Source organism: Canis lupus, chromosome 31, assembly GCF_011100685.1.
Source record: "Canis lupus familiaris isolate Mischka breed German Shepherd chromosome 31, alternate assembly UU_Cfam_GSD_1.0, whole genome shotgun sequence".
NCBI lineage: Eukaryota > Metazoa > Chordata > Mammalia > Carnivora > Canidae > Canis > Canis lupus.
In genome coordinates this window covers 33,106,633-33,118,004 of record NC_049252.1, presented here as the reverse complement: position 1 = coordinate 33,118,004, position 11,372 = coordinate 33,106,633, and the positions used below count along the sequence as shown (strand labels likewise).

The 11,372-nt window shown below is 52.6% G+C and overlaps 1 long non-coding RNA gene across 1 annotated transcript; it reads left to right on the top strand.

The window, feature by feature from the left end:
- Positions 1-6,736: 6,736 nt before the first annotated feature.
- On the top strand, positions 6,737-11,116 carry LOC111093490. The gene is made up of 4 exons (XR_005382016.1): positions 6,737-6,922; positions 8,222-8,368; positions 9,075-9,237; positions 10,612-11,116. It is a non-coding gene; the product is annotated as an uncharacterized LOC111093490 (long non-coding RNA).
- Positions 11,117-11,372: the final 256 nt, after the last annotated feature.

The window sequence follows — 11,372 nt, the reverse complement described above, 5'->3', positions numbered from 1 at the left end:
TGGATTCATGTTTCAAAGGAGTAGTTTTAAATATATTTGGAGTAATGGTTTCAACCCGAGATGCATACAAAATCACCTTGGAGCATCTAAAAGCTAGGGATGCCCAGACCCAGCTTCCAGAAATTCAGATTTCACCCGTCTGAGGTGCAACCCAGGGATTGGCCCTTTTTAAAGTTTTTCAGGTGCATTGAATGGACAGCCAAGGCTGAGAACCATGCATTTGAGGGGGATGGGGAATGCATGGAAAGGAAAGCATTTAGGGAGAGGGGACGCTGGAGGGGGAGGGAGGAGAGGTTTGGGACAGCTGTGTGGACTTGAGCAAAAAGTCAACAAAGGGTTTTTAAAATTTTTTCTGTAGTCTGTTTAGTTGAGTTGTGTACTCTGTGGCTCTACCTTCCCCCCACCCACCCACTTCGAGTGACAAGGAAAGGCCCACATTCCTTTGCAAAGGCTGTGGATTCAGCTCCACGTCTGTCCCATGTGCTGCTATGCGGGATGGGCTAGCAAAGCAAAAGCCTGCTCTTCCTCAGGTCAGCACATGCTGCTGGCTCATCGGGCCTCCATTAGGAAGTGCGCACTATTAAAATCTTCATTTTGTGGGTGGCGGAGCTGGGACTCAGAGAGGTTAAGTGGCCTGTCCAAAGTCACACAGCTCAGAAGGACGAGATTCACACTCAGGCCTGAGATCTGAGGTTTCCTGTCACTTGGAACCAATTTCCTTCCCTGCGGCTCTCAGGACTCGCAGACATGCGGCCCTTGCTGCTTGTTGTTTGTTTCCATTTATCTTTTCTAAATCCTGTTCTTCCCTGGCCTCTTGTGACTGACTTCACATCAGCTCCCCACAGGGTAAACCAGCCTACGTGAAGGCCAGGCCGTCATCACCCGTGGGCAAGGGGACTTACCAGCCCCGCATCTCATCGGCCTGCAGCAGGAAGCACGTTACAGCTTGGTGGGCCAGCAGCCTCCTGGGAGGAATGTGGGGCATGACCTGTCCCCAGGACCTTCCGCCATGGCCCTGATAAGGGCTGCACAGGCAGGGAATGTGAATGCAAATTGTCAACCACCCTGGCTCACAGCGGGAGGATCCTAGGATGTTCTAGGCTCCTCCTGGGCCGGGGGTGGGGGTGGAGGGGTGGGGTGGACGGCCCACCTTCATCCATATCTGAGGTTAGCAGAAAAGGAGACTGTTTTATTTTTATTTTTTTATAAATTTATTTTTTATTGGTGTTCAATTTGCCAACATACAGAATAACACCCAGTGCTCATCCCATCAAGTGCCCCCCTCAGTGCCCGTCACCCAGTCACCCCCACCCCCCACCCACCTTCCTTCCTACCACCCCTAGTTCGTTTCCCAGAGTTAGGAGTCTCTCATGTTCTGTCTCCCTTTCTGATATTTCCCACTCACTTTTTCTCTTTTCCCCTTTATTCCCTTTCACTATTTTTATATTCCCCAAATGAATGTTCAAAACCAGGGACTGGATCTTGACGAGGCAGGCTGGCCATCAGGGCTCATCAGTGCCACGCTTCTCCCGCACTCTAGAACAGAGCAAGCTCTGGGGAGGAGGCCAATGTGCTCCGTGCAGCGTGCAGCGTCCCCACCCCCAGCCCAGGAGCCTGGGCAGGGCCTGCAGAGAGATTGGGGACTGAGCCCTTCGGGGACACATTTCTCTTTCTGAATGTGTGTACATGTCTGTGTGTGTGTGTGTGTATGTGTGTGTGTTGTGAGTCTCCATGTGTGCATCTGTGTGTTCTCGTGTGTGTGTATCTCTGCCTGTGTCCCTGGGCCTGTGTGTGTGTCCCTGTGTTATGTGTGTCCGCGTGCATCCGTGTGTGTGTGTGTGTTGTGGGCTGCAGTGTCAGAGTCTTAACTCCTCTGAAACATGTTTTCCAGCTCACACTGATGGGGAGGATTTGGAGCTGGTCCCCCTCTTTCCTGGGGAAGGCGCCCTGGGAGACCCTCCTGGGAGTCTTTAAGCGCAGGGAGGGCTCGGGTCTGCAGAGGGGGAGCCCTGGGCCCGACCAACCCCGTCCTGCCAGCAGGGGGCGCTGCAGCCCCGCGCACCGCGGCCTGGCCTTCCCAACCTGGACCGCTCAGCTTCCAAGGCATCTCTCTTCATCTCTCATCATCTCTCATCATCTCTCACCATCTCTCCGGAATACAGAGGCGGGGGTCAGGGCACCTCCCCGCGCGCCCCGCCGTACCAAAGCTCCCTTGATGGGCGTTTAAAGGGAGGCGCAGCGGCCCCGACTCTGGGAACAGAGGGAGCCCCAGTTCATTGCTTCAGACTGGGAATGAACATCGAATTTTGGTCGCCTCCGTGAAAGCATATTTTACTTAGACACGTAGGTTCTTAGAAACATTTTGTTGGAAGATTGGCCCTGATTTCCAAGACTGGGTGTGGAGGGTGGAAGTGGAGGGGGTAACCAAGGTCGTGGGCTGTGCACCTGTTGGGAGGGGGGTAGACCAGCGGCTTAAGGCAGAGACACTGGGGTGAGACACCTTTCGTGTCCTCTGCATCACTGCAGCCATCCCTTCCCCCCCCCCCCCCCCTCCGGTCCTACAGGAACCCGAGTCCCGTACCCCAGCAGGACCAGCCTCCCTGCCCAGCCGGTGTGTGTGTGTGTGCTCCCTCCTGCCTGCCCGGCTCCGGCTCGCCCTCGGCCTGGCCCAGCGCCCGCACAGGTGCAGCTCCCGCAGCCCGGGGGCCCCAGCATGCAGCCGGGTCAGGGCAGGCCTGGCTCCTGGCTCGGGACCTCCCGGGCACCCTTCTCAGGAGCCTGCGTTCCGGGACCCAGCTCCATGGACACTTTCTCTGCCTGAGCCTCCCTTGACTGCCTTCAACGCCACCCGTCCCGGTCCTTGCCCTGACCGCCAGCATCCAGCAGCTCATTGACCCCACATGGGCCCATGGCCCATGTGCACTGGCCTGCCCCCAGCCTCCCTGAGAAGAACCCAGGAGTTCTCTCTTGTCCCCCGTGGTCCTGCGCCAAACCCTGGGCTTCACAAGGATGTAGGGAACATTTATAAAGGGAATTCATGTCCAAGCTCTTCCTTCCCCTGCAGACACTGTGTCTCTCCGTCTCTCCTCCCGCCACTCCCACTAGGGTTCATCCGTCCTTCTGCGAGGTTGGCAGTGGAGGAGGGCACAACCTCGAGGGGGCAGCTGGGCTATGGGGGCTCAGCAGTGTAATGTTTCCCCCCACTATGGAATATGCAAGCTCTGGAGAGCCCAGTGTGCTCCCTGCAGGCCCCCACCCCCACTCCATGAGCCTGCGCAGGGCCTGGAGAGGGGCATGGGACTGAACTTGTGGACACACACTTCTTTTTTGGAATGTCTGTGTATGTGTGTGTGTGTATGCGCGCACACCCAGGTGTGTGTTGTGAGTCTTTGTGTGTACCCGTGTGTATGTTCTAAGTCTTTGTGTGTACCCGTGTGTATGTTCTAAGTGTGCATGCCTCTGTGCGTGTTATCGGTCTGTGTGTGCCTGCGTGTGTGGTACGAGTCCCTGTGTGTATGTTGTGAGTCTCTGTGTGTGTGTCCACATGTGTGTGTCCCTGTGTGTGTGTGTGTGTGTGTGTGTGTTGCAGGCCGCCGTCCCAGAGCTCTGATGCCCTGGAACTGTCCGTTCAGTTCAGATTGATGGGGAGAATTTGGAGCAGGTCCCCGGAGAAGAGCCAACACTGGGAGCTTCGGGTCAGCAGACCTCCTGATGGCCCCTGGGGTCTGGGAATCCCAGTCCTGGAAGCCAGGAGCCTCCTGCAGACCCTGCCCTGGCTCTGACTTCAGGACACAGGCGTGGTCCCTTGGGGGGCATTCGAACTCCTTCCTGCGCATGGGCTGTGTTCTCCCGTGGCACAGGGTGGAGGTGTTAGGTGCCGAGAAGAGCCCTGGCTTATCGGCTGAGGGCTTCGGTCATGGTCATGTTTCCCAAGAAGAAACAGAGAAGGTCCTCCGTGGTGGATCCTGGGCGGGAGCGCACAGGTGTGATGCACCTGTCGTACCTGCCCAAGTCGGTCACACGGGCGGCATGCTAGGAGTCTTGGCCCCGGCACTCTCTCCGTGAAGGGTGGTTTTGCTTTCTCCGCCGCTCAATCAGATGTGAGGAAGAGCAAGTCCACGTGTGGTGGTTGATGCAACAGGGAGACATTCCTTCGTCGTAAAACATGATGAAAGTCAGAGCCAGGATCCCTATCACCCTCGCCAATAATCCGCTCCATAGATTTGTGTTGTGAAAGACCCATTTATTATTTCATCCCCTTTTCAGATAGAGTTCATGACAATGGCTCAGCTCAAATAGGGAGAATGTATGCACATGTGCTCTTAACGGAAGAAAAAGAAGAGGAGAGCACTCGGATTGCCAGTTGCCCTGAAATGTCCCGTTATTTTAGCATAAATGTCCAGTCCGGCCAGCATTTGTTCAGTCAAAAGCCATTTCTCAAAGGAGATGGAGAAGCAAACCAGCGTAAATGGAGCCCCTCTTTCCAGGGAGCCCGGTGCTCCCTCCTGCAGGTGCTGGGGGGCTGGGATGTAGGGCAATCACTGCCCCTGGGGTGCGCACAGGGGGTGCAGCGGTTCTGAAACTGAGGCTGTGGACCTCCTGTATCAAGATCACCGCATCCGTGTGCTAACAATGTGCATTCCCAAGTGTGGCCTTCATCGGCTTTTTACAGCTCACTGCAGAAATGCTGGCCTGGTGGGTGACCCGACACACGGAGGGAAATCATCTCCCTGCAGGAGAGAACAGCCCTGAAGTCCATTGAGGGCAAACACAGTAGCTCTGAGTCCTCCGCGGACCTCTTCTGAGTGCTTGATGCATGAACTCACCTAACTCTATAGCAAGCACCGTGGTTTCGGCTGCAGCTTTGTTTTCGGGTCGGAAACGGAAGCACAGAGAGGTTAAGTAACATGCCCAGGGTCACGCAGCAGGAGAGAGGCCAGCGGGGCAGCAGAGGCCAGGATCTTAACGACGGTGCTGCTCTGCCCCTGCTAAGATGGAAGAAGGAAGGCCCTTTGTGTTACGGGGCTAAACATAATCCTCTTAGAGAACTCGTCTTTGAAGGTTTGGCCTGAGTTATAAATTTAGAAATTAGGACGGAAACTGGGGGATACTGATCGAAGACTCAGTGAAGCTAGAGAGAAGGAATGGTTGGGGGGGAGGATGGAGAAGAGGGAGGAACAAAGGTATTCGAGACCCTTGCAAGAAAAGAGGAACCTTTCTCTGGGAAGAAGCCCTGGGGTTTAGGCTGAAAGTACAGGTGAGAGGCTCACAGGGAGCAGCCCGAGAGTCAGTACGGCTCTCCTCCAAGAGATGGTGCTGTGTGTGTTTCCTACAAGGGAGGTGCCCTCACTCCCAGGCTCCCCTGAAGTGCTTCGGCTCCTGTTCGGTTTGTGTTGGTTGTTGCTTTATTTTTATTTTTTTTGCATGCAAATATGTTTTTTTTTCTTTTTTTTTTTTTTTACTGGAGTTCAATTTGCCAACATATAGCATAACACCCAGTAGTTGTTGCTTTAGAGCAGGAAGGCCTTTCCTGGGATCCCCCAGCGGGGAAACACGCTCCTGCCGGTGTTGTGGACAGCGGGGAGGGCCCTAATCAAAGCTCTCTTCGCAGAGCCAAGGGCTCGGGCCTTGGGGCGAGCCCAGGGTCCCCTTCACCTCGTGCAAACACAGTGATGTGGGAGGCAGAGGCAAAAGAATAATTAAATCTCCTGACTGCCCACAGCCCACTGACCAGTCCCCGAAACAGGCAGAGTGACCTTCCTCTAGAAACTCCGCTGTCTCGCTGTTAATACTTTGCTAAGAACAAAAGGCAATCTTAGCCCGACCCTCAGGACCCTGCAAGTCTACTTTAACATAGAAAATCCCTTTGGAAGCTTTCTTTATTTCTTCCCCCAAGACAAGTTGGCAATCCTCCCCCGAGCATATGACCCACCGATAGACACCTGAAGGGTCTCGTGGCTCAAGTTTTATTAGACGGTAATAAATAACCTTTCCCCCAAAAATAGCCAGCCTCCTCAAGGTCCTGGAAACCTTGCTTCCAAAATTCCTCAGAGGCTTACACTTTCCCTAACCCCCTCCCAACTTGAAAGTATATCAAGGGCCACTTCTCATGACCCCAGGGCAGCTCTTCCTGCCCACAGGTCCCATCCCGGTGCTTTAATAAAACCACCTTTGTGCAGCAAAGATGTCTCAAGAATTCCTCCTTGGCCATCAGCTCTGAACCCCAACGTCTTTCCTACATGAGCAACCGTACTGGGGAGTCGAGACGGGTGCTGAGGCCTGTGGAGTGGCCACCAGGTGAGCAGTCCCACAAAGCCTTCATCTTCCTGACAATGGCTCTACAGAACAAGTTATTAGGTTTTTAATCCCCAGTGCATGGGCCAAGAAATTAAGACTGAGCTGAGCGGCTGCCAAGCCAACATGTGTAGGGCAGCTCAGGATGGAAACCCTGGCACTTCGGTCTCCCGTCCGCCCACCCCGCCCTGCCTGGGAGCACCGGGGCACAGATGTCTGTGCACCTGCCACCAGCCCCGGCGACACTCTGAACGGTACGGGAAGACAAGAGGATCCATCCCAGGTGCTAATTTGTTTTCTCCGTGTTTGCTATTCCCGAAAGGTGGAAGCCAATCTGATTAATTGAGGGTTTCAGTTGCTTACGCTCAGACTGACTCTAGGGTCTGAGGTGCTTCCTGCTGCAAATTGCTGTGGGACGAGTCACCCCTAATCCACAGAGCTTTGTATCTCTTACAGGAACGGTGAATAAGGCCTTCCTTTTTAGGAAGTGGAAGGCAAACAGAAGCTGTCTTTTGTTTCAAAGTTCTTTAAATTCCCCACCCTCTGGTCCTGGTTGACATCAGCAAGGCTGCCATGGAAGAAAGGAGAAAGGAGAAGTAACTGGGGCATGAGATTTGCCCATAAGAGGGTAGGTCTGGACAGTCTGCATCCCCTCTCTCTCTCCCTCCTCCTCTCCCCCTGCTTCCACTCACCCTTGCCCCCCCCCACCAACTTCCTCCTTTGTTTCCTTCCTCTTTCCTCCTCTCCCCCTCCACTCCCTCCCCTTCCTTCTTACCCCCAGGGTGGGGTAGGAAGGCACCATTGACAGCCAGCCCAGGAGGCAGAGACCAGAGCCTCTCAAATGTTAATGTGCTCCCCGATAAGTCCCTTCAAGTCTTTGTTAAAGTCTGGGGTGAGCCGAGATTGTGCATTTCCAGCAAGTTCTCAGCAGCGCTGCTGCTGCAGCTGCTGTGTGAGGCTTTGGACAGAAAGGCATGAGGAGGCATCAAGGGCCAAGGGGTGGCGCCTGGCCTGGCCCAGCTAGCTCTGGGGAGGGCTCAGCAGGGGCTGCTGACCAACTTTGATGAGGCCCGGGCAGCTGGGGCAGCTGGTGGCACCTGGACAGCCGGTCCCTGTGCCCCTCAGACCAGCTACTCTGGAAGCTGCAGCTTTGCCTCTTGGCTCTTGGGGATCTTTTGAACTCAACAGGCTCTCATCTGGTTCTGCAAGAAGGGCTGAGGTGAGTGGAAAGGAGGAGAAGAAAATTGTGAGGAGACCCCTCATTCGATCGGGGTGAGCTGGGGAGGCAGGAGGTGCCCCTCTCATGCTGGACGCCGACTCAGCCCTGCCGGGCTTCACACTCCTCCAATCTGAGGGCACTGGACAACCCTGGGGCAGGCAATTAGGGTTCCGCCAAGTGTTGTGCATCCCCGGACTGCACCAGAATCTCTGGGGGTAGGTCCCAGCTGCCCTACCTCCTGTCACACCACCCACGTGATTCCGACCAGTACTTGCATCTGAGAGCCACCATCACCAGGGTCGCGTCCAAGCTGCGTCTCTTTCCCAAGTAGTCAAGCTGTCTTCCCTACGGTGTCTCAGGAGGCTCGCAGGAAGCGCTGCTGTGCTGGACGGTCGGGGGCAGCCAGCCTCTGCCCCTCGCTCTGGAGGAACTGAGGCCGGATAGATTAAGTCCTGGTCCACAGCTGCCAGGTGCAGGCCAGGACGAAGTCCAGGGGTTTGCACCCTTGGTCTGAAGCACCTTCATCATCGCCACCCCCTCATACCCACCATTCCCTTGACAACACCCACTATTTTTTCCTGACCCACTCACACATTTTTTGTGGTTCCTAGCTGTTACAAAAAAAAAAAAAAATCCAAATCGCTGTCTTCTGAAGACCTGCTGTATTTCACCACCCACTCACCTGCTACTTCATTCTGTATCTTCTAGGACAGCAGTGTTAGCCACTCCATTTTCCTGACTTCCGGCAGCCGTGTTTGCTCGTACTTGGAAAGCCATCTACCTAGAGCTTCCCTGCCAAGGTCTTTCTCATCCTTCCTGGACCAACATCCATATTCTCCCTCTCTGGGGATTTCTGTAAGAAGTAACCACCCCCTCCTCTGTCTTCCCACGGTGCTATGGATGCTGCCTTGAGGGGCATCATATTCAGGGATGGGTGGGACTCACCTTGCCAGGCCCAAAGCTTAGCCCCGCAGCGGGTGTCTTGCGGGTACGGAGTACATGTCACTAGGCTCCCAGAAGGAGTGACTCATTGAGCAAGAATTGTGCAATGAACGACCCATCCCGACCGACCACGGGAGCGCCGTGATCTCCAAGAATTTAGGATCTTCCACGGATTAGTGAAGATAGTTGGGTAAAAAGTTTGAGTCTTTAACCCCAAATATATAAGCAGATATGCCATGCCCTCAAGTTTTTCTTTGTTCCGAACTGATAGAGAGTAAGAGACACAGGATATCACTTCAGGTAACCACAGAGATCCAGGAGGGAGAAAAAACTCATTCTGATGGTCAAACAACTAAAATCATCCACATTTTCAAGTCATGGGTTGACTCAGAGCGGCAGAAACCGTTCATGCCTTTATGCTACACACTATAAGTACCTAGAACCATCTTCGAGTCCAGCAGTCTGGAGGACATGTAATAGGGTGACCTCATTAAAAGAGCAGGAAAGTGAGTCCTTTGAGGTTCCTGGTGGGTAGACGTCAGAGACCTGAGCTACGTTCTTCTCTAGGGAGTGTGGGCAACAAATCAGATGAAGTTGATTCTCTCCTTTCATTTCAAAGTCTAGCCAGGTTCCAGAAACCAGAACCTTCCCACCTCCCACTTAAGAGTAACTAACGGCCTCCTCCGGCTGTGGAATTATCCTGATCACTGACATGGAATGATGTTTCCTTGGCTCCGGCACTTCTCACTTGGTTGTTGCCCCTGCCTGTGTTCGTTCCCCAGGTAATTTTAAAACACTGTTCCACTTTGCTTCCTGTAACTATAGCCAGAGACATGCAAGACAGTGAAAGAGTCATTATTTCCATAACTGTCCACGAGCAATTTTCTTGCTTAAACCACATCTCCGACCCTCCCCTCAGAAAACAACCCAAACTGAGAATATGTTTTCTTAGCAAACCTCAGTCAAATATCTTGGCTGGTTTGCCATTTTTCTCTTAGCGGATTCCAGGAAACAGGGCTGCAGGGGTGCCTTATGAAGCCCCAGCTTGTGAGGCTTCAGACATGAACCTCCCATCCTGAGGAAGGGTACCAAGAGGTCAGGTGCATGGGGTGTTTTTCTTCCCTTGTTCTGCTAGTACCCACAAAAGTATAAATTCAGTCTTCCCCCCACCCCTTTCTCTTAAGAAAATGGTTGCTGGGAAAAGAAATAGGAAACTATTGGGTTTTTTTTTTAAAGATTATTTGTTTTTTAAAAACTATAGTCATATGAGTTCTTCCTCTCTGTTTGGTGCAAATGATGACAATTAATGGGAAACTTGGCTATTTATTTCTGATATAAACAGTGATAGAATCTTGAGGCATCTCCATGGACATAGCATGCTTCCCTATGGGTGGTTGGTCCATGGGCTGTAGGAGGGTGGGGAGGGCCCTGTCAATAGTCGCTTCCCTATGAATTCCTGTCCCCAAATCAGGCATGCTTGCACTCCCCGTGGTTTCCTTAGCGGGGACATCTTCTCTTTCAGGATCTGGGGCATCTAGGAATTCCTCTTTCATTCAAACCATTAGACCATGAAACCAGAGTCAAAGGGACTCAGCTGTCTCAGTTCGTACCTCACCATCAAAGTGAAAGATCTCTAGTGTCCTGGGCGGCAAGACAATGCGTGAACTCAGTTGCCTGATTTATAATCACGCCCCACACCAGGGGCCACAGCACATGGGACCCACCAGCTTCTGAGACCAGTTATATTTTGGGAGCTTCAGCAAAGAAAACTCTGAATGGAAGCAAGACAGCACTGGTGCCTCTTTCTCAGGGAAAGACTCATCAGAGGTCATAGATGGGGCAGTCATTTTGCCCTGGGAACAAACTGTGAGGAGAAAGGGAGTCCCAGCAAAGGGGATTGCCCCACCCATAATTCACATGAGAAAATCACCTTTCAGTTTCTGGGATGCTCTCCAAAAGAAACTCCTTACCCCTCTCCCTAAACTTGCTCTCACTGAGCAAATGTCATAGGTGAGGCTTCTTGTTCACGCAGGGCAGCAAAATGCCAAGCATGGTTGTGCCTGCACAGGGACAAGGCATCTTTGGGATGAAGGGCAGTCTTGTCTGGGAAGATGTCGCAGAACTGTCCTCACAACTCACGGCCACGATTTTTGCAGGTCAGACCACAAGATTAAAAGAATAAGGACAGGAGTAACTGGAGAGGATCGCTGTGGGCCCAGGAATCTGAGCTCTGAACTGCACAACAATCGAAGAGTGATTATCCACCGTACATCTGCTAGAGAAGAAGATAATTTCTACCAGTGTTTACTGCCTGTCAGGTTCTGGGCTACCCACGTCTTATGTGTATTATCTCACTGCATCTTCTCAGTGACTATATTTACAGATAGAAAAATTGAACTTTAGAAGAGTAATATATGGAACAAGAATGCAATTTCACAATTCATAAATGGTGGGGCTTAGAATCTGTTATGGACTAGATTGTGTCCCCACCCCCAAATTTATATGTTGGAGCCCTAACCCTCAATGTGACTATATGCAGAGATAGAGCCTTTAAGAAGATAATTAAGATTAAATGAAGCCCTAATCCAATGGGACTAGTATCCTTTTTTTGTTTTAAAGATTTTACTTTATTATTTGAGAGAGAGAGCAAGAGAGTGCTCACGCTCGAGTGAGGGGGAGGGGCAGAGGGACAAGCAGACCCCCTGCTGAGCTGAGGACCCCCCTCCCCGGGCCCCCAGGACCATGACCTAAGCCAAAGGCAAATGCTTAACTGACTGAGCCACCCAGGTGCCCTAGGACTGGTATTCTTTTAAGAAGAGGAGGAGACACTAGGGATCTTTCTTTCTTCAAAGCACACAGGGTGGAGTCCATGTGAGGACATATTGAGAAGGAGGCCATCTACAAGCCAGAAAGAGAT